Source organism: Lissotriton vulgaris, chromosome 6, assembly GCF_964263255.1.
Source record: "Lissotriton vulgaris chromosome 6, aLisVul1.2, whole genome shotgun sequence".
Lineage (NCBI taxonomy): Eukaryota > Metazoa > Chordata > Amphibia > Caudata > Salamandridae > Lissotriton > Lissotriton vulgaris.
In genome coordinates this window covers 1912209304-1912233220 of record NC_141694.1, presented here as the reverse complement: position 1 = coordinate 1912233220, position 23917 = coordinate 1912209304, and the positions used below count along the sequence as shown (strand labels likewise).

The following is a 23917-nucleotide window of genomic DNA, read 5'->3' as shown; positions in this document are numbered from 1 at the left end:
TGGCATCCAAAGCTCAAACTTTAGTTAAAACCATTAGGGGACTTTTCACCACAGTCGCGCTTGATGGCGGTGTTTGTCCCACGGTGAATGTCCACCTGTAAACTGCAGTCATGAGGTGCGGCAGTCCAGGCGGCACTATGTCAGTCGGCATAAACATTGGGATGAAGAATCCACATATGGTCTTGGCATGCTCGCTGGTTTGGTCTGTACCCGTCATAGGTTAAAGGCCTGGACCGACTTTACTGCAAGGAGGGTGGAAGGAGCGATAACACCCCCTCCTTCACTATCCCAAACAATATTGGAAATCAAGGCTTACATTCAAGAGGAAAGAAGACAACAAAACACCTAGTATCCGCCAGATTTCAACATATAAACTCTTTACAGGCCGAGTTATTAGAGACTGATTGAGAAAACCAGAAGAATGCTCTGGAATTGACACTCACGCGCTCTTTCTTGGAAGAACAGCCATGTTGAATAGGGAGGTCCTTCCCAGAACACTGGTGTTTTCAGATGCTACCAGGGCCAGTCTGAACTCTGATTCTGAAAGACAGAAAAGACCAGCAATGGCTGAAGAGACACAAAACAGTGCAATGTTCTGACAAATGTTGAGGCCCAGGACAAAGGGTTGTTTAATTCGGACATTAAAGTGCTATCAAGCATCACAAACAGCACATGGCAGAGAGCATCAGGCCAGAGAGGGAGAAACACCAAGCATTTATAGAGCTGAGTTCAGCCAGCAGAGTATCCCCTGCATCCTAGAGGCAGATGTTTGTCTTTAGACATTAGAAAGATTCCTGGCTTGTGGTCAGTGGATTAGGGCAATGTGCAGTAAATGAACACGTTGAAGGACATGTATTAGTGACCGGCTGGATGCACCGATATGTTACATTGCTGTTGATTCAGGGCACTGTTCCTTTATTTTGATTATTGCGGCCTACAATGTGTACTGACAAATCTCTCTTTGGGCTTCTGGTGAGGAAATAAGAAATTGATTCGATGTTTTTGCTACTAAAAATGGGAACTAAATATTGAGGAGAAACATTTGTTATAAGGATAAAAAAAAATCACAGATGGCATACGATTGTTTGGCTGGAAATGGTGATTTACTAAATTATGAAGGACACACCCTTATCTTTTTATACAGACCAAATGGGGTTGTCTTTTTCTAAGATGTTGGTGATTGACTCTGAGGAAGAACAAGGGGGGGGGGGGGGTGCTTGCGGTTTGACGTAAAGTGGAAGAAATGACCTCAGACTGTAAAAAGAGGCGGGGCAAACGTTTAGATTTAATGATGATAAATATGTTATTAGGGAAAGAATTAAATGTTACACAGTACACAGTACTTGTCAGGGAGCACAAGAAAGACATGCTTATGGTTGTGCAGCTAAGAACGGACTGTGCGCTTGAAAGGAGAAATGTAAAAGTGTGTTGGAGAGTTGGGACCAATGGGGCTCATGATGCTGGTGAGGAGTGCCGCCATGGAGCAGATTTGAAGGGAATATCTAAAGGAAGATTAAGGAGGCGCCCTTTGTGTATAATTACTACAGCATGTCTGAGCAGAAAAAACATCTAATTATAAATATGAAGAAGTAACTAATGGCTTAAAAACAAGGAAGGCAACAGGACCGGATCACAACTGAATCTCAAATCCAAGAAGGGGATTATTGGGTAACATCTTTCATCCTGTTTTTGCACTCATAAATAAACCTGGGAGATACCGCCTGTTAGAAATGGGATTTCCAGTTGGCTAAGGCTTGCGCCAAAGCCAGGCAGAAACCACCACTCTAGCCAGGGCAAGGGAGTTACATGCCAAAGATAACCCCTGCTCACCCTCTAGGTAACGTGACATGAGCAGTAAGGCTTATCCCGGAGGCTATGTAGGTTAAGTATTTGCGCACGAACCCACCAGCAACAACATCCCAGGTCCCCCACATAAGGAACTCCACACAAGGTTATATTTAAAAATAGCCTTTGTATTATACCAAACACATTAGATAATAAACTCACACTTTACAATGTGCCATAGGCACGGGCAGAATTTAAAGGGGATTATGTACATGGGACAGGGCCACATGGACCACTGTCAGGAATAAGCACTTTTAGAACTAGCACTTGGTAGAAATAGCCCTTTGTAGGAATAACACTTAGCACATAGCACATATAATAACTGTAGCACCAAATAACAAACGTAGAACACAACCAGTAACCACTGGCAAAAGGTAAGTACCACCTACGCAATCCTAACAACCTTAGGCATATATCACACAGGGAAACATGAACCCACTAGCATAACCTATACTAGGAAAAACAACGTCCTAGGCATAAAAATGCATTCAGAGGTATAGACAATAAGGCATTTGCATGTTATGCAGAAATCACATTAGGCAGGTTATCACAATTGCGCAAAAATCACATTAGGCAAAAACATGTACCTCACGCAAGGACACAACACAGAACTGAGAGGCCAACTGGCCTCTCAGGGGCTGAAACGCCCTGTGTCCACCAAAGTCAGGGAAGGCTGCGCAGGCAGCCAAAGAAGATGCGCCAGGGGCCTAAACGAAGCAGCTTCCCACTAAGTGCTGGGCAGCTGGGGCAACTGAGCCTGGCACCAGCGTGCCTCCTGGCTCTCCTTCTGGGGGCTCTAAATCAGCAAATGCACCCTTTAGCCTTGGAGCCTCGTGGGCTCGAAAGAAATGACCAACTGTGTCCCTGGAGCCTCTCAGGCTCTAAATACCAAGAAAATGACTGCAGGACAACGTGGGAGCCTCGTGGGCTCTGGACAAACAACTGGGGCCTCAGGAGCCTCGTGGGCTTGAAAGAACAAATGCACAATGTGACCGGGAGCCTCTTGGGCTCAATAACAAATATGCCCCCGTGACGATGGAACCTCTCGGGCTCAAAAGGAATGTGCAGTGCAAACTGGGGGGGAGCGGCCTGCTGCCAACCGGGGCCGCTCTACCCTCCAAAGTGCCCCCAGAATCGTTGGAGTCCCGCTCGGGGGAGTCGCAGTGGAAAAATGCCCCCTGAGCCTCTCGTGGGCTCTGAAGAAGAGGAAGCGCTTCACGAAGCTGAGGAGCGACCCGCGGGGACGCCTGCACTCACCGGCTGGTTGGGAGGCGGGGTCTCCTCTCTGCGGCGTCTCCTCTCTGGGCTCTCCCTCCACTCGGGGAGCCTCGCTGACGGCAGCACCTGTCGCCGCACGCAGGAGCGCGGGGTCACCTCCTGCTGCTTCCTGCTTCCTGGTGCTGGCGTCCTCCTCGTCCTTCCTCTCTCTCTCTCCCTCTCTCTCTCTCTCTCTCTCTCTCTCTCACCGGAGCGTGGGGTGGGCTCCAGTCAGCTTCCGGTTTTTGGCTAAAGTACTTCCGGGTCGTCGCAGGCAGCGCAGCGGACCGGAGGGGAAAGAGCGGCTCATTCAGTAATCCAAAGGCTCCCGACAATTAAATAATAAAATGGGGTGGGCTCCCGTGACGGCTAAAAATATCGGCACAGAGTCCCTGGCAGGGTGGGCACCCGCTAGGGACTTCACAAATCGGCAGAGATGCGGGGTGGGCAACCGCGCTGAAAATGAAGCAAGGGGTGGGATCCTCTCTCTCCCCCAGCAGCGCTATGCTGCAGACAGCCTCCTGAAGCCAATCCAGCGCCTTCTGGCGCTGCAAGGAAAATAAGGGGCTCCCAGGCACTGCAGGTCAAAGTTCAGGGGCAAGGTCCTTAGGAAGGAAAAGGGGGGGGCAAAGGCTGGGCCCAGGGGCCAGCTCACAGGGCCATCCAGGCAGGGAGGCAGTCCCCAGTGGTGGTCCTCCTGGCGCCCAATAGCAGCAGGCCCCCACCAAGATAGGATCCAGGAACAGAACATTTTGTAAGGGGTCACAGCCCCTTTTTATACACACAAATCCTTAGTCTGTGTCTGCAGGGTGGGGGGAAAAACAGTCACAGCTGGTTTTGGAGCACTTTGATGTGCTCAGCCCCTCTTCCCATTCACTGGCCAGGCTAGGGTCATCAGTCGCACCACAGGGGGCGGAGCCAGCACTGTGTGGGGAAAGCCCAGCCCTATTCAGGTCCCAGGTGCACTCCTCCCTCACATCAATCATGCAGATCTCTCCACTCACCACCGGGGCACCCCCATCCTGACTTCTGGAGCCAGGCTCACCAGCCAGCTCCAGCCAATCACAAGCCAGCCAGCCAATTCACATGAATTACACAGACATGCCAACTTCTAGAAGTGGCACTTCCACACTATACACAATAACGCCGCACACTTCATCGTGCAGCATTCACTCCCATGAGTACGCACATACCAAACTCGCCACTGCACTCCCCACGCATCAGGAACTACCAGGGACACATACATTCCCAATGCATTCCTATGGGAGGGCAGGCCAACCTTACCACACGCACGCACTTTACCCTGGGATACAGTGGTAAAGTGCGCAGAAGCCAAAAATCACTAACACCAAGTCACCTATCAAAAGCAAAAAGTTTAGGAGTTCCAACCCCGCCCTCTTGGAAACTACTTCGGAACAAGGGAAATCCATCGAAACCTTGGTCATAGTCATCCATTTCATCACTTGAATGCTCCTTGGAAAAAAAAAAGGAGGGGTTATGCCTAAGGCTCCCTGTTTTCCGTTTTTACTTATTTTTACAGATAAATACAGACAGAAAACCATTTATTTTCTTGTCTGTATTTATTTTTTTATGTTGATAAAAACGGAAAGTGGGTACTTTTTTAATGCTTCTCCATACACTTTGCTATGACTGCCAGGCCAATACCTGTGTGGATTGATAAGTGAGGGGGTTAAAAAATAGGAATTTCAGTAAAGAGGCTTCAAGGGCAGTAGATATGCACAAGGCTGATATTGAAATGTGTATATTTCCATATAAGTGCATTGATTTATCTTTTGCGGGTGTTCATATCACTGAAACATGGCAGGCATTCAAGCATGACTGCATATTTTTGGGGGAAACAAATGTGGATAAATACAGATACATTTAACAAAAAAGAAATATGGGTAAATACAGAAGGAAATGTCAGAAAATAAATACCATAAAACCGGGAGCCCTAGATATGTCTTACCCATTCAACAAGTTGATTTTAAGGAATGGTAAAGTACATCACAGCACATGTTTACATTGTGCAGTGTGGTAAGAAACGAGGAGTTAACATGCAATGTATTTCTCAGCTTCGAGGACTTCCATGCTGCTTACAACAGGGTTGATTGGAGAACTTTGTGTTCAAAACTGATTCAAATACATGTTTCCTGCAATGAATCAAAACACTGGCAGCAATGCATAAAAATACTTGGACAAGAGTGTATGGGATTAAAGTGAGTCCTTGACAGGTAAAATATTAAGGAAGAAATTGTGTAAAACAAATGCCACCATTTTCATGTTTTTCTTGCAGAAGAACTGAGCATAACAAACATAAACCCCCAAAAGTTTTAGATGAACTCTCAAATGTGCGGTTATTTGCAGGTGATCGTGTGCTTTTAGAGCAAGCGCATGCGCTTCTGAAGCAAATACATATATTAAGGGAACAGCGTCTAGAAAACTGTTTGCGTCTTAACACTGAGGAAGAACAAACTATGATACGTGAGACAAGAGAATGGGAATGCTTTAATTACCAAACTGGCCAAAGCAAGCTTTAAGTTGTGTTACAATATAGACGTTGGGGGCGGGGGGACGTGAGGGGGACACCATTTTTTGGTAATTTTAGTTGGAAGAAGCAGAACGATTTAAAGTCTGAAATTGAGTATAATTGTTTATGGTGCACCTCTGGTGAAGCCATTAGTTCGTTTTGATTTATGGGAGTAAAGTATTAGTTTTGAATGTACACAGGATTCCAGTAAGGTAGAACTATGCTGTTTGAAAGAGGCCTTGAATCTGTCAATGATGGTAAACTTCGGGGTGTTAAGAGTAGAGCCGGGTTTAAGACCCCTCCAAGTAGAGACAGGCGTAATGGAAATGCAGTTTTTAGGAAGCCTCCTGGAAGAATAAGCATTAGCAGGAGTGGGTCAGCTATTACAAACAAGTGTAGAAGGGGGCTGAAATGTGTCTACATTAAACAAATGAGAACGAACTTGTTACTTTGAAAAAAAATGCTATGTAGGATTAATAAGGAATTTTATTCGCTCACCTCTGTGTTATTGTTTACATTACACAAAGGAATTAATAAAAGATGTAGAGAGTAATGAATCCAGACTTTAATTTTACTGAGCATAAAGTATGATTCCGTCAGAGAGGTAAGCAACAAGGATACTTCTAGACTTATATTAATAGTAACATTGGAATTAGTTAAAAAAACAGTATTTGTTAACAGCATGGCAAAACAGATCAAGGCAGTCATAAGGTTCATCCACAGATACCAATGTTACACCCCCATGCAGCTCAGATTTGTGCATCGAATCCAGAAAAGGATGTCATAAATCATAAGGTTCATATATAGATACCAATGTTACAACAACCCCATGCAGTTCAGATATATGCATCTAATCCAGAAAAGGCAGTCATAAATCATAAGGTTCATCCATAGATACCAATGTTACAACTCCCCCATTCAGCTCAGATATATGCATCTAATCCAGAAAAGGCAGTCATAAATCATAAGATTAATATATAGATACCAATGTTACAACACCCCCATGTAGCTCAGATATATGCATCTAATCCAGAAAAGGCAGTCATAAATCATAAGGTTCATAAATAGATAGCAATGTTACAACACGCGCATGCAGCTCGGATATATGCATCTAGTCCAGAAAGGCAGTCATAAATCATAAGGTTCATATATAGATACCAATGTTACAACACGCCCATGCAGCTCGGATATATGTATCTAGTCCAGAAAGGCAGTCATAAATCATAAGGTTCATCCATAGATACCAATGTTACAACACCCCCATTCAGCTCAGATATATGCATCTAATTCAGAAAAGGCAGTCATAAATCATAAGGTTAATATATAGATACCAATGTTACAACACCCCCATGTAGCTCAGCTATATGCATCTTATCCAGAAAAGCCTGTCATAAATCATAAGGTTCATCCATAGATACCAATGTTACAACTCCCCCATTCAGCTCAGATATATGCATCTAATCCAGAAAAGCCTGTCATAAATCATAAGGTTAATATATAGATACCAATGATACAACACCCCCATTCAGCGCAGATATATGCATCTAATTCAGAAAAGGCTGTCATAAATCATAAGGTTCATATATAGATACCAATGATACAACTCCCCCATTCAGCTCAGATATATGCATCTAATTCAGAAAAGGCTGTCATAAATCATAAGGTTCATATATAGATACCAATGATACAACTCCCCCATTCAGCTCAGATATATGCATCGAATCCAGAAAAGGCAGTCATAAATCATAAGGTTCATATATAGATACCAATGATACAACTCCCCCATTCAGCTCAGATATATGCATCTAATTCAGAAAAGGCTGTCATAAATCATACGGTTCATATATAGATACCAATGATACAACTCCCCCATTCAGCTCAGATATATGCATCGAATCCAGAAAAGGCAGTCATAAATCATAAGGTTCATAAATAGATACCAATGATACAACTCCCCCATTCAGCGCAGATATATGCATCTAATTCAGAAAAGGCTGTCATAAATCATACGGTTCATATATAGATACCAATGATACAACTCCCCCATTCAGCTCAGATATATGCATCGAATCCAGAAAAGGCAGTCATAAATCATAAGGTTCATAAATAGATACCAATGATACAACTCCCCCATTCAGCTCAGATATATGCATCTAATTCAGAAAAGGCTGTCATAAATCATAAGGTTCATATATAGATACCAATGATACAACTCCCCCATTCAGCTCAGATATATGCATCGAATCCAGAAAAGGCAGTCATAAATCATAAGGTTCATATATAGATACCAATGATACAACTCCCCCATTCAGCTCAGATATATGCATCTAATTCAGAAAAGGCTGTCATAAATCATACGGTTCATATATAGATACCAATGATACAACTCCCCCATTCAGCTCAGATATATGCATCGAATCCAGAAAAGGCAGTCATAAATCATAAGGTTCATAAATAGATACCAATGATACAACTCCCCCATTCAGCGCAGATATATGCATCTAGTCCAGAAAGGCTGTCATAAATCATAAGGTTCATATATAGATACCAATGTTACAACACGCCCATGCAGCTCGGATATATGTATCTAGTCCAGAAAGGCAGTCATAAATCATAAGGTTCATCCATAGATACCAATGTTACAACACCCCCATTCAGCTCAGATATATGCATCTAATTCAGAAAAGGCAGTCATAAATCATAAGGTTAATATATAGATACCAATGTTACAACACCCCCATGTAGCTCAGCTATATGCATCTTATCCAGAAAAGCCTGTCATAAATCATAAGGTTCATCCATAGATACCAATGTTACAACTCCCCCATTCAGCTCAGATATATGCATCTAATCCAGAAAAGCCTGTCATAAATCATAAGGTTAATATATAGATACCAATGATACAACACCCCCATTCAGCGCAGATATATGCATCTAATTCAGAAAAGGCTGTCATAAATCATAAGGTTCATATATAGATACCAATGATACAACTCCCCCATTCAGCTCAGATATATGCATCTAATTCAGAAAAGGCTGTCATAAATCATAAGGTTCATATATAGATACCAATGATACAACTCCCCCATTCAGCTCAGATATATGCATCGAATCCAGAAAAGGCAGTCATAAATCATAAGGTTCATATATAGATACCAATGATACAACTCCCCCATTCAGCTCAGATATATGCATCTAATTCAGAAAAGGCTGTCATAAATCATACGGTTCATATATAGATACCAATGATACAACTCCCCCATTCAGCTCAGATATATGCATCGAATCCAGAAAAGGCAGTCATAAATCATAAGGTTCATAAATAGATACCAATGATACAACTCCCCCATTCAGCGCAGATATATGCATCTAATTCAGAAAAGGCTGTCATAAATCATACGGTTCATATATAGATACCAATGATACAACTCCCCCATTCAGCTCAGATATATGCATCGAATCCAGAAAAGGCAGTCATAAATCATAAGGTTCATAAATAGATACCAATGATACAACTCCCCCATTCAGCTCAGATATATGCATCTAATTCAGAAAAGGCTGTCATAAATCATAAGGTTCATATATAGATACCAATGATACAACTCCCCCATTCAGCTCAGATATATGCATCGAATCCAGAAAAGGCAGTCATAAATCATAAGGTTCATATATAGATACCAATGATACAACTCCCCCATTCAGCTCAGATATATGCATCTAATTCAGAAAAGGCTGTCATAAATCATACGGTTCATATATAGATACCAATGATACAACTCCCCCATTCAGCTCAGATATATGCATCGAATCCAGAAAAGGCAGTCATAAATCATAAGGTTCATAAATAGATACCAATGATACAACTCCCCCATTCAGCGCAGATATATGCATCTAATTCAGAAAAGGCTGTCATAAATCATAAGGTTCATATATAGATACCAATGATACAACTCCCCCATTCAGCTCAGATATATGCATCTAATTCAGAAAAGGCTGTCATAAATCATAAGGTTCATATATAGATACCAATGATACAACTCCCCCATTCAGCTCAGATATATGCATCGAATCCAGAAAAGGCAGTCATAAATCATAAGGTTCATATATAGATACCAATGATACAACTCCCCCATTCAGCTCAGATATATGCATCTAATTCAGAAAAGGCTGTCATAAATCATACGGTTCATATATAGATACCAATGATACAACTCCCCCATTCAGCTCAGATATATGCATCGAATCCAGAAAAGGCAGTCATAAATCATACGGTTCATATATAGATACCAATGATACAACTCCCCCATTCAGCTCAGATATATGCATCTAATTCAGAAAAGGCTGTCATAAATCATACGGTTCATATATAGATACCAATGATACAACTCCCCCATTCAGCTCAGATATATGCATCTAAGTCAGAAAAGGCTGTCATAAATCATAAGGTTCATATATAGATACCAATGATACAACTCCCCCATTCAGCTCAGATATATGCATCTAATTCAGAAAAGGCTGTCATAAATCATAAGGTTCATATATAGATACCAATGTTACAACACCCCCATACAGGTCAGATATATGCATCAAATCCAGAAAAGGCAGTCATAAATCATAAGGTTCATATATAGATACCAATGAAACAACTCCCCCATTCAGCTCAAATATATGCATCAAATCCAGAAAAGGCAGTCATAAATCATAAGGTTCATATATAGATACCAATGATACAACTCCCCCATTCAGCTCAGATATATGCATCTAATTCAGAAAAGGCTGTCATAAATCATAAGGTTCATATATAGATACCAATGATACAACTCCCCCATTCAGCTCAGATATATGCATCGAATCCAGAAAAGGCAGTCATAAATCATAAGGTTCATATATAGATACCAATGATACAACTCCCCCATTCAGCTCAGATATATGCATCTAATTCAGAAAAGGCTGTCATAAATCATAAGGTTCATATATAGATACCAATGATACAACTCCCCCATTCAGCTCAGATATATGCATCGAATCCAGAAAAGGCAGTCATAAATCATAAGGTTCATATATAGATACCAATGATACAACTCCCCCATTCAGCTCAGATATATGCATCGAATCCAGAAAAGGCTGTCATAAATCATAAGGTTCATATATAGATACCAATGATACAACTCCCCCATTCAGCTCAGATATATGCATCTAATTCAGAAAAGGCTGTCATAAATCATACGGTTCATATATAGATACCAATGATACAACTCCCCCATTCAGCTCAGATATATGCATCTAATTCAGAAAAGGCGGTCATAAATCATAAGGTTCATATATAGATACCAATGTTACAACACCCCCATGCAGCTCAGATGTAAGCATATAATCCAGAAAAGACAGTCATAAATCATAAGGTTCATCCATAGATACCAATGTTACAACACCCCCATGCAGCTCAGATATATGCATCTAATCCAGAAAAGGCAGCCATAAATCATAAGGTTTATATATAGATACCAATGTTAAAACACCCCCAGGCAGCTAAGATATATGCAACTAATCCAGAAAAGGCAGTCATAAATCATAACATTTGTATATAGATACCAATATTACAACACCCCCATGCAGCTCAGATATATGCATCTAATCCAGAAAAGGCAGTCATAAATCATAAGGTTCATATATAGATACCAATATTACAACACCCCCCATACAGCTCAGATATACGCATCTAATCCAGAAAAGGCCGTCATTAATCATAACATTTGTATATAGATACCAATATTACAACACCCCCATGCAGCTCAGATATATGCAACTAATCCAGAAAAGGCAGTCATAAATCATAAGGTTCATTCATAGATACCAATGTAACAACACCCCTGTGCAACTCAGATATATGCATCTAGTCCAGTAAAGGGTGTCATAAATCATAAGGTTCATATGTAGATACCAATGTTACAACACCCCCATGCAACTCAGGCATATGTATCTAATCCAGAAAAGGCCGTCCTAAATCATAAGGTTCATATATAGATACCAATGTTACAACACCCCCATGTAGCTCAGATATATGCATCTAATCCAGAAAAGGCCGTCATAAATCATAAGGTTCATATATAGATACCAATGTTACAACACCCCCATGCAGCCCAGATACATGCATCTAATCCAGAAAAGCCTCTCATAAATCATACGGTTCATATATAGATAATAATGTTACAACACCCCCATGCAGCCCAGATATATGCATCAAATCCAGTAAAGGCTGTCATGAATCATCAGGTTAATCCATAGATACCAATGTTACAACACCCCCAAGCAGCTCGTATATATGCATCTAGTCCAGAAAAGGCTGTCATAAATCATAAGGTTCATATATAGATAATAATGTTACAACACCCCCATGCAGCCCAGATATATGCATCAAATCCAGTAAAGGCTGTCATGAATCATCAGGTTAATCCATAGATACCAATGTTACAACTACCCCATGCAGCTCAGATATATGCATCTAATCTAGAAAAGGCAGTTATAAATCATACGGTTCATATATAGATACCATTGTTACAACACCCCCATGCAGCTTAGATATATGCATCTAATCCAGAAAAGGCAGTCATAAATCATAAGGTCCATATATAGATACCAATGTTACAACACTCCCATGTAGCTCAGATATATGCATCTAATCCAGAAAAGGCCGTCCTAAATCATAAGGTTCATATATAGATACCATTGTTACAACACCCCCAGGCAGCTCAGATATATGCATTGTGATGGGTCCACGGCACCGTCAGCGCGGATATCACGTCGCCCCTCCCGGTCACAACCACTATTCCCTGTTGCCCGGACAACCAAAACAACCAGGACTCCACCCCTTTCTCTTTCCCTGCAGGAACCAGTACCAACGCGGAACACAGCGAAAGTGCATCCCCGCGACCCCGGAAGTCCCTCCCCCTTTCCGGAGGAGGACCACAGAAAAGCCGGAAGACCCAACAACACAGCGTTCAAGCAGGAAGACTCGTGGCAGGAGACGGCGTGCGAAGAACCCCCGGAGAAGAGAGACGATCCCGAACCAGGAGACGAGGTCTGGACGGAGGACTGGTGGAGTCCAGAGGAGGACGCTGGAGAGCGGCCGCAACTCAAGGACGGAGTTGCGGCGGGCCAAGTGAGTACCAGTTCCTCGTGTGTGTAGATAGTAGGCGGTACGAGTGTCTGTAAATAAGTAGTCTGTAAATACCACCCTTGTACAATAGAGTTCCCCCCTTCACGATTCACCGCGCACTGTGAATAGAGTATATACGTGTGAGAGTGGCACAATCACGACTGTAGATAAAAACCTCCCACACGTCCTGGCACCAAACCACGCTAACCCCTGTCCGAGCTATCTCTTCTCCTCTCTTACCTTCCCCTCCCATTCCTCACATTCCTTCTAGCCCCAACACTCCGGTGAAGGAACGAGGACCTTACCTTCGGGTTAACCGACGGATCTAACGGCCCCTATTTTCTCTCTCCTTTTCCCCCCTCCGAGGAACCACCGTCCGGGAGCTGAGCCGATTGCTATCTCAAGGACCAGCCCCGATTACAGTCAAGACCCACAGCTGTCCCTGGACGTTCAGCACAGGAAGGCTCCTCACCTCGGACCCGGAACCTGTAAACCTTTGGAACTCTCTTTTCCCTTGTATCCTACCCTTGAACCACTGTACTATAATAAACACCGGCTACGTGATAGCCCACTACATACGGCCTCCACGCTTGTTATTCCGGTCCGCTCCCCCACCCGCCCACAAGTGGTGTCAGAAGTGGGATCATCCGGAAGCATGGAGGCCGCAGTACAGAAGTTAGCAGACTCCCAGGAACAACTGGGAAAAATGATGGAGCTGTTCCTGAAAACGGCCGAAGAAGACCGGGGACAGTTGCACGATGTCCTGAAGGGCCAGGGCACCGCTCAGGACCAGGCTTTGGGGAAACTCACTGACGTCTTAGGCCAACAACGACCCACCACTTCCCTTCCTTCGGTGGTTCTCCAAAAATATGTACCAGGAGAAGATCCGGATTTCTTTTTTACTAATTTTGAACGGCTGGCTCAAGCCGCTGCCTGGCCTCCCGACCGCTGGGGTCATTATCTTGGTCCTTTATTGACTGGTGAATTACAGGCAGCATTCCAACAGGCTAATGTACAGGGACTGACCCCATATGCGGACATCAAGACCTGTATCCTTGAAAGATTAGGCATCGATGACGAGACCTATCGGGTACGGCTCCGCCAAGCAAAAGAGGGACCACAGGAGACACCAAGAGCCCTCTCCTTCAGGATTAAAGATCTGGCTGATCGGTGGCTGAAGTCCTCTACCGCCACTAAAGAAGAAATTCTCTCTAAGATTTACTTGGAGCAGTTTCTAGCTTCGCTCCATCCTGCCACCCAAAAGTGGGTCCGTCAGCATGCACGTCTGACACTCGACAATGCAATTGAAATTGCCAGCGCATACAGTCGCGCCCAGGACTTGCAGAAGCCCAAGGAAGATCATAGCCATCGACCGCAAGCACATGGCCAACCCCGAGGGCCCCGTCCTTTCCTGGCCAGGAAACCTGATCCTCCTCCTCTGTTTCCTTACCCGGTGATGTCCAGACCCCCACCGCCTGGTCCCCAGTGCTACCATTGTGGAGGTTACGGGCACATCGCCCCGGGTCTGTCCACAAAAAGAAGAGCCAATGGAGGTGGGAATGGCCCGAAATTATGTGTGTCTCTCCTCAGGGTCTTCCCCTCCCGCTTTTCGTCGCCCAGTACGAATAGACGGACACCCGGTATCGGCCCTTGCAGACACTGGATGCAGACAGAGCGTGCTCAGACCACAAGAGCTACCCCACCCGGTAGGACCAATAACCGGTACAGTGGCCATCCAGTGTGTACACGGAGACACAAAGGTTTACCCGACGGCCAATATTCAAGTACAACACTCTCTGGATCCTGGAAGTACCCTGAATGTCGGGCTTGTTCCTTCCCTACCTGAACAGGTTATCTTAGGCAGTGATTATCCTGGTCTTCCTCGCCTTCTCCAGGACACCACCACCAGCTTAGAGAAATGGTGGTCTGAAGCACCGTTTTCCGGCAGCCCTCCAGTAGCCGGAACATCACCCATGCGGGTACCCAAGACAAAAACTCAAAAGAAAAAGGAGAAAAGGAATTATTCTACAGCCTTCCCGGTAAGGGTAGAGGAGCATCCCTGGGAAGCCGACCAGGAATTCCGGGCTGCTCAGCAGGAAGACCCCGTTTTGCAGGAAGCCTGGGGAAGGGCCCTGGACCACGAAGATCCATTGCATGTAGGTCCCTACTTTTATAAAAAGAACGGTCTATTGTACAGAAAAGGGGGGCCCCAACAACCATCCCAGTTAATAATCCCAGGTCCCTTCCGCGACAAAGTATTGTTTCTCGCTCACAGCCATCTGTTTGGGGGCCACTTCAGCGATGAAAAGACAGGTCAGGCCATCCTAGAAAAGTTCTATTGGCCAGGTATCCACCAGCAAGTCAAACAGTACTGTCGGGCCTGCCCCATTTGCCAGAAGAACAGCCGGTATCGGCCTCCTAGAGTCCCTCTTCAGCCCCTACCTCTGATAGACATCCCCTTCAGTAGAGTAGGGATGGATATTATATGTCCCATGCTCCCATCCCGAAGCGGTTGTCGGTACGCGTTGGTTCTAGTGGACTACGCCACCCGCTTCCCTGAAGCCATACCGCTCCGCCAGCCTACCAGCCAGAATATTGCTAAAGCTTTAATATCCATCTTTTCGCGGGTAGGCTTCCCTAGGGAGATACTAACTGACCAGGGAACCCCCTTTGTCTCATCCCTTATGAAGCAGGTGTGCTCCCAATTAGGCGTAAAACAAATCAGAACATCCGCTTACCACCCCCAAACCGACGGCCTTGTGGAGCGATATAACGCCACTTTGAAAACCACCTTAAAAAAACTCCTGGCCTTGGAGAGCAAGAGGTGGGAGGAAATGCTACCCCTAGCCCTCTTTGCCATCCGCTGCAAGGTCCAAAGTAGCACCGGATTTTCACCATATGAACTTCTGTATGGTAGACCCCCTCGGACCCTACTGGATATGGCTAAAGAGGCCTGGGAGGCGGAACCCGACCGTACCCGACCCCTGCCCGAGTATGTACAGAACCTCAGAACTCATCTAGGACAAATAAGAGACATTGTACGCCAGAATCTGGTAGCAGCCCAAGCTAAACAAAAACAACAATATGACAAGGGCACAAAACCTCGTTCCTTTCTTCCTGGTCAATTGGTCCTCCTCTTAATGCCCTCTTCCGACCACAAACTGCTGGGGCAGTGGCAAGGTCCCTTTCCGGTCCTGAGGCAGGTCACGCCCGTGACCTATGAAATTGAGCTCGACCCTGTCCGTCAGACCACACAGATATTCCATGTAAACCTACTGAAGGAATGGGTGGGACCCCGTCCTGTCCTCCTGAACAGCCATCCAGAACAGGAACTCCCCTATGAGGTCTGCATAGACTCAGAACTCGGGGATCAACAGAAGCAGGAACTTCGGTCCACCCTTCAACCCTTGCGGCAAGTATTCTCCTCCTCTCCTGGCCTCACGTCAGTCGTCGAGCATGCCATCATCACAGAACCCGGGAAAACAGTCCGTCAGCGGCCTTATCGGCTCCCTGAGGCTCGACGACCCATTATCAGGGACGAGGTAGCCCAGATGCTCCACATGGGGATCATCGAACCGTCCAGTAGCGATTGGAACTCACCGATTGTGTTAGTCCCAAAGCCGGACGGTTCAGTCCGTTTTTGTATCGATTTCAGAGAAGTTAATAAAATCTCCTCCTTTGACACATACCCTTTACCCCGGGTTGATGAAATGATTGAACGCATCGGTAGGGCCAAGTTCATCAGCACGCTCGACCTTTGTAAAGGCTATTGGCAGATTCCCTTACGACCTGAAGATAAAAAGAAGACGGCCTTCTCCACCCCTGAAGGCCTATTTCAATTCACGGTGATGCCCTTTGGGCTTCACGGGGCCCCAGCCACCTTTCAGCGGGCCATGAATTTAGTGTTACGACCCCATGTTCCTTATGCCGGGGCATATCTGGATGACATTATCATCTATAGTGATGATTGGGACCAGCATTTATGTCACCTGAAAAAGGTAATACACTCCCTGGGGTCCTATGGGTTCACGATCAACCCCTTGAAAACCACCTTGGCTGCTCAGACCGTGAAGTACTTGGGTTACCTGTTGGGGGAAGGGCTGATCCGCCCTCAAAACAACAAAATCGCCGCTATACACTCCATTCCTTTTCCCCAGACCCAGAAAGAGCTACAAGCCTTCTTAGGCCTTTTAGGGTATTATAGACGCTTTATCCCCCGGTTTTCACAGATAGCAGCCCCCCTCACAGACCTATTAAAGAAGACCATAAAAACCGAAGAGGCCCTGAGACAACCACATCCCTCCTTGTTGGATGCCTTCCACCACTTGAAAGACATCTTACTCTCCAGTCCCGTTCTCATCAGCCCAGACTATTCACAACCATTTATACTCCAGACCGACGCTTCCGAGCAGGGCCTAGGGGCTGTCCTATCACAGAAAGATCCCAATGGAGACGAACGGCCCATCCTTTTCTTAAGTCGAAAACTGTTTCCCCGGGAGAGGAACTACGCCGTAGTGGAGAAGGAGGCCCTAGCCATCAAATGGGCGGTGGACAGCCTCCGCTACTACCTCGAAGGCAGAGAATTCATACTGTACACTGACCATGCTCCGCTGGAATGGATGGCCCGTAACAAGGGACACAACGAAAGAGTCCTTCGTTGGTTCCTTTCCCTGCAGCCCTTCAGGTTCAGGACTCTCCACAGGAAGGGAGCTGATCAAGCCAATGCTGACTATCTTTCCCGATATCCCTGCCAGCTTACCCGATCAAGAAAGACGGGAAGGGGATGTGATGGGTCCACGGCACCGTCAGCGCGGATATCACGTCGCCCCTCCCGGTCACAACCACCATTCCCTGTTGCCCGGATAACCAAAACAACCAGGACTCCACCCCTTTCTCTTTCCCTGCAGGAACCAGTACCAACGCGGAACACAGCGGAAGTGCATCCCCGCGACCCCGGAAGTCCCTCCCCCTTTCCGGAGGAGGACCACAGAAAAGCCGGAAGACCCAACAACACAGCATTCAAGCAGGAAGACTCGTGGCAGGAGACGGCGTGCGAAGAACCCCCGGAGAAGAGAGACGATCCCGAACCAGGAGACGAGGTCTGGACGGAGGACTGGTGGAGTCCAGAGGAGGACGCTGGAGAGCGGCCGCAACTCAAGGACGGAGTTGCGGCGGGCCAAGTGAGTACCAGTTCCTCGTGTGTGTAGATAGTAGGCGGTACGAGTGTCTGTAAATAAGTAGTCTGTAAATACCACCCTTGTACAATAGAGTTCCCCCCTTCACGATTCACCGCGCACTGTGAATAGAGTATATACGTGTGAGAGTGGCACAATCACGACTGTAGATAAAAACCTCCCACACGTCCTGGCACCAAACCACGCTAACCCCTGTCCGAGCTATCTCTTCTCCTCTCTTACCTTCCCCTCCCATTCCTCACATTCCTTCTAGCCCCAACACTCCGGTGAAGGAACGAGGATCTTACCTTCGGGTTAACCGACGGATCTAACGGCCCCTATTTTCTCTCTCCTTTTCCCCCCTCCGAGGAACCACCGTCCGGGAGCTGAGCCGATTGCTACCTCAAGGACCAGCCCCGATTACAGTCAAGACCCACAGCTGTCCCTGGACGTTCAGCACAGGAAGGCTCCTCACCTCGGACCCGGAACCTGTAAACCTTTGGAACTCTCTTTTCCCTTGTATCCTACCCTTGAACCACTGTACTATAATAAACACCGGCTACGTGATAGCCCACTACATACGGCCTCCACGCTTGTTATTCCGGTCCGCTCCCCCCACCCGCCCACATGCATCTAATCCAGAAAAGGCCGTCCTAAATCGTAAGGTTCATATATAGATACCATTGTTACAACACCCCCAGGCTGCTCAGATATATGCACCTAATCCAGAAAAGGCAGTCATAAATCATAAGGTCCATATATAGATACCAATGTTACAACAACCCCAGGCAGCTCAGATATATGCATCTAATCCAGAAAAGGCAGTCATAAATCATAAGGTCCATATATAGATACCAATGTTACAACAACCCCATGCAACTCAGATATATGCATCTAATCTAGAAAAGGCAGTTATAAATCATAAGGTTCATATATAGATACCATTGTTACAACACCCCCAGGCAGCTCAGATATATGCATCTAATCCAGAAAAGGTCATCATAAATCATAAGGTTCATATATAGATACCAATGTTACAACACCCCCATGCAGCTCAGATATATGCATCTAATCCAGAAAAGGCAGTCATAAATCATAAGGTCCATATATAGATACCAATATTACAACACCCTCATGCAACTCAGATATATGCATTTAATCCAGAAAAGGCCGTCATAAATCATAAGGTCCATCCATAGATACCAATATTACAACACCCCCTTGCAGCTCAGATATATGCATCTAATCCAGAAAAGGCAGTTATAGCTAGGGCTCCCGGTTTTCCGTTTAAACAGCTTTTTACATATAAATACAGACGGAAAACAATTTTTCCTTTGTCTGTATTTATATGTAAAAACTGCAAAATACTAGTAAATTTTGCCGCGCTGCCGTGCTTCAGCCCAGAGTTTCCACGCCCCTGTTCCTTTTGTTGCTGCCCAGCCCTTCTTTCGAATTCAGCATCTGTTTGGCAAGTCTATTTCTGTGGTGTCTGGGGACAGATTAATAGCGCGCAACACCATTGGGCTCAAAGAGCTTCAGACCCACGACCTCCGCCCCTCCCCCCTCGTGTGTCAGCCCGGGTGAGACAGCTTCCCGGGCACACATACAGCCGCACCCAAGTACTTCACAGGTTTTAACGGACCATTTATTTACTAACAAGGCTTTGTTCTGTTTTCTCACTCCTTATAGCGTTCCTGCATCTCTGCTCTGCATATTGCTGGGAGAATCAACCCTTCCAAAATTTTTCGCAGCCCCCACTTCTGAAATTTGGCTCTACATCCCAGCCCAGGTAGAAGGGAGCAAGGCATTAGCAAAGGAAAAGATTCTTGGCAGGGCACATTAGCGAGCAATCACTGAGGTGTTACTCATGCAGGGCCAAAAGAAGGCAACCTATGTCATCAATCTCAATAAAAGGGGAATAGGGCACTCGAAAATCAAACACGGACACACACACAGAAGCCTATTTATCCCATTGTTGCAGTTTGTGCTCGCTGTTTCCAGAGCAGCAAAACAATTTGCGTAAACTCAAGTGTAAAGTTTTTAAATGCCTTTCATACTTTTCTGGGTGCTATTACCTTGGACCGTGTAGTTAATGGCCGAGGGTCGTTCCATGAAAAATAAAGGGCCCTCTTTGCCCATGTTCTCCCTCATAGACACCACTTAACGACCACGTGCACATTGGAGTGGATGGGTCTCAACTCTGCCACCACCAACAAAAGGCCCGCAAGCACACATTGAACCGAGAGCACCAGCAATACCTGCAAATCAAGCAAGTGACCACATCACATTTCATGACGCCTGACATCATGGATGAGTCACAGAAATTCTGTCATGAAATGTGAGAGAATATTACAAGTAGCGGAGTGCAAATTGTAAACTTTACCGAAATTTGGTGAAATTTGAAACACTTTCAGAACCATTATCCTAGTCCCTTCATCTTGCAGTCCCATGAACCAAGTGTGTGTCAGCCCAGAGTGCTAGTGGGCAAACACACTGGCTCATCGGCCACAAGATACGTGCTTGACATTGTCTGAAGTCCTGCCGCCATACAGGTGTTGTTAAATACAGTGTGAAAATAGTCAGCCTTATTAGATGCATGTAAGAAGCAATTTAGTCTGTCTGCCCAGTGACCGAATACGCCGTAAGGTCGGACTAGGTCTGTATTTGTTGTGGAAGCAGGTCAGAAATCTGAACAGTTTACTCAACTGAAATGGCATCAGTCATTTCATGTCACGATCCGTTACACATTCTGTATCCGCACTTTAAATTCGGCAACCATGCTGTGATGACACGGAACAGCACTGTGTTTTTATAATGCCAATAATACAATGCAGGATGAATAGTATTTGGCCAAGCAACATTTGTTTTACATCAAGAGCTGGTATTCTACATATACACATTTTGTTAAAAAAGAAATTAATAAACGTTAGTGCGCAAACACAGTTACACAAAGGAAAACAGAAATTCTCAAATTGAGAGTACTCAATAGTTAAGTAGACAGGTGCAGCCTGTGAGAGGTGATAGGTTTTGCGTTGCCCTAGTCACTGTTTCCACTCCTATATTTGATGACAATATTCTCCAGCATAAAACTTTATCTCTCATTACACCAAGATCACCTTCTATTGCAAATACCTGGAGTTCAGCCGCCTCTCATTAGGCCCTTGCTCTGCTGCATGTGCCTGTACAGTGTTCAATGGTGAGTGATGATTGTATGTGCCGAGGGCTGTCCAAAATATTGTGGTCAGGCCTAGGATGTTGGGAAAACATTAGCCTATGTTATCTCTTGTTCTGGATCTGCAACAAACAGTCCTAGATCCAACTCTTGTAGCTGGACGCACACTTAACCCCATGTCTGTCTGCGGCCTGGTGGCTTGTGGTGTCCCTTTTGCATTGTGATCGGTGTGTATTGAGTATGTTGCCATTTAGTTTGTTGTTCCCTCAGCTCTTGTGTCCATGTACAAGCAGTTGCACATGGGTTTTTGGGGACTGAAATAAATGCGGGCAAATACTAGCTGTAGCGTCGTCTTTTGCTTGTGGCAAAAATAAATGCGGACAAATACAGAAAAAATGCCCAAAAAATAAAAAATAGATAAATACAGACAAAAATTGCAAAAAAAATAATACCATAAAACCGGGAGACCTAGTTATAACTCATAAGGTTCATCCACAGATACCAATGTTACAACAACCCCATGCAGGTCAGATATATGCATCTAATCTAGAAAAGGCTGTCATAAGTCATAAGGTTCATATATAGATACCAATGTTACAACACCCCCATGCAGCTCAGCTATATGCATCTAATCCAGAAAAGGCTGTCATAAATCACAAGGTTCATATATAGATACCAATGTTACAACACCCCCTTGTATCTCAGTTATACGCATCTAATCCAGAAAAGGCAGTCATAAATCATAAGGTTGATCCACAGATACAAATGTTACAACACCCCCATGCAGCTCAGATATATGCATCTAATCCAGAAAAGGCCGTCATAAATCATAAGGTCCATCCATACATACCAATGATACAACACCCTTATGCAGCTCAGATATATGCATCTAATGCAGAAAAGGCCGTCATGAATTGAGATGTGGAGAAAAGGGAAAGTGGTGTGTGCAGTGAAGGTCATTCGCCATGAGAGGAAAAGGGGTGTAACCAGCATAGCTTCCCTAGGGGCGATGCCACAGCCAATGGAGATAATGGGTGAGAGTGAAGCAGGGCCAGGTATTGGACTATTCTGCTACATGAGGGCAGAGTATCACCTCATGTTGTGTATCGTAGAACATGTGTCTGCACCTCTATGAGTGCTTTGGGTCAGTCCCCTTCGGTAGAAATGTCCTCCGATAGTTGTATTAACCGTTGCCCCATCTATATTTAGTCAGTCCCTCACAATCAGGTCCAATGCTTGTGCGCGGTCAGGGCTCCCTTTCGTGCCTCAATGTTGGGTGCTGCCCCCTTTCAAGCAGCCCCCTTTGTCCCCCCCTACTTACCCCATCCCTGCAGCGTAGGTCCTTTGGGAGATTTACAAAAGTGTGAAAAAAGACCAATAGGCAGGTCGCTGGGGCCCTGTTGATTCTGCGGTCCGTGGCCTGTGGCGGGTGGCAGTAATAATGTAGTTCACCTCTGGGTCCCAAGAAGAGGTAAGGACTGGGCACCCCCATACCATATGCAAAAAGTCCTGCCTCAGTTTCCCGGCTACGGGAGAATGCCGCCTGAGTCCCTGTGAACATAAGACCAATGCGTTTCGGTGTAGGATCTGCTCTATGAATGTAGTTGATTTGTATTAATCAGAATGTGCATAGGATTTTGTGCCAGTTCCCTTCCATGAGTACTTGCCCCATATCTTGAGATCATCGGTCTGTCAAGTCACTCAGCTCATTTTGTGTCTGTGCCAACAGCGCCTTATAGATAAGGGTGATTTCATGCAACTGGCCCGTAAAGGAACACATTTCGCCCAAGTCTAAGTGGCCCCAAGGTTGTAGTTGACTTTATAGCACTTACTACCCTTTATGAGGAGTTGAAGCGCTTTTCAGCGAGTAACACATTACTCTGGAATCCAAAGGATTGTTGGTAGAGTCGTATAGGGAAATGTGTGTGAACCAGAGCGGTGGTCATGAGAGTCTGTTAGTTTGATTGAATAGGATAAGGGAGGGACACAGGAGGGAAGAGTCTAGATAGTGTTATTTGGGAGAGCTTAATAGTTTGATGAGGTTTGGGGTCATTTAAAAAAATAACACAGAACTGTTATCTAAACATATATTATTCTGTGGATTAGGTACTTGATTACTAACATTTATACCATCAAAACATCACAACTTCATGACCACAATATCAATAATCCGTTCAACCCAAATCATTCGGAGTTGGCATTAATCATGCACTTAGTCATGTGCTTTAACCCCTTGCACGCTGATGACGGAACCCCTCCGTCATCAGCTGTGGGTGCGCTGTGCTGATGACGGAGAGGTTCCATCATGGCCCGCTTGCCGCTCATGCGCGGCGCGAATTCGGTGCCTGCGCTGAGCATTCTATTGAGCGGGGCGGGCCATGACGGAACCGCTCCGTCATGAGCACAGCTCAACCGAGGCTGTTAACGGAGCGGTTCCGTCACCAGCATGCGGCCGCCCCGCCCCCTTAGCACTGCAGCGGAATAGCCGCCGCAGTGAAGGGGTTAAGATTGGAAACTTCTTGATATATTTGTATTCCTTTCGCAGATACATATACATGTTCAGTGCAGCCAGCGCGTTTCGTCCTACAAGGAATTCATCAGGGTTGTGAATAGTAACCTACTTCCAGATGTTATTTGTAACTGGAAAAATCACCTTGCGCTCTTTGGAACCAAATCATTGAAAAATCATATAAGAGAGAATCTTCAGCAATATTAGGCTTCAATACATATATGTGTGCCCTCCTTTGTCTGAGGGAAAAGCAATTTCTTTTCAAGAAATCTCA

At 45.2% G+C, this 23917-nt stretch overlaps 1 long non-coding RNA gene across 1 annotated transcript in view; it reads right to left on the bottom strand.

The window, feature by feature from the left end:
• Nucleotides 1-441: 441 nt before the first annotated feature.
• LOC147709898 (uncharacterized) overlaps nt 442-23917 on the bottom strand; it is a 39141-nt gene continuing 15665 nt past the window's right edge. Inside the window, exon 2 of the long non-coding RNA XR_015296749.1 lies at nt 442-540. This is a non-coding gene — a long non-coding RNA (uncharacterized LOC147709898). The remainder of the gene's footprint in view (nt 541-23917) is intronic.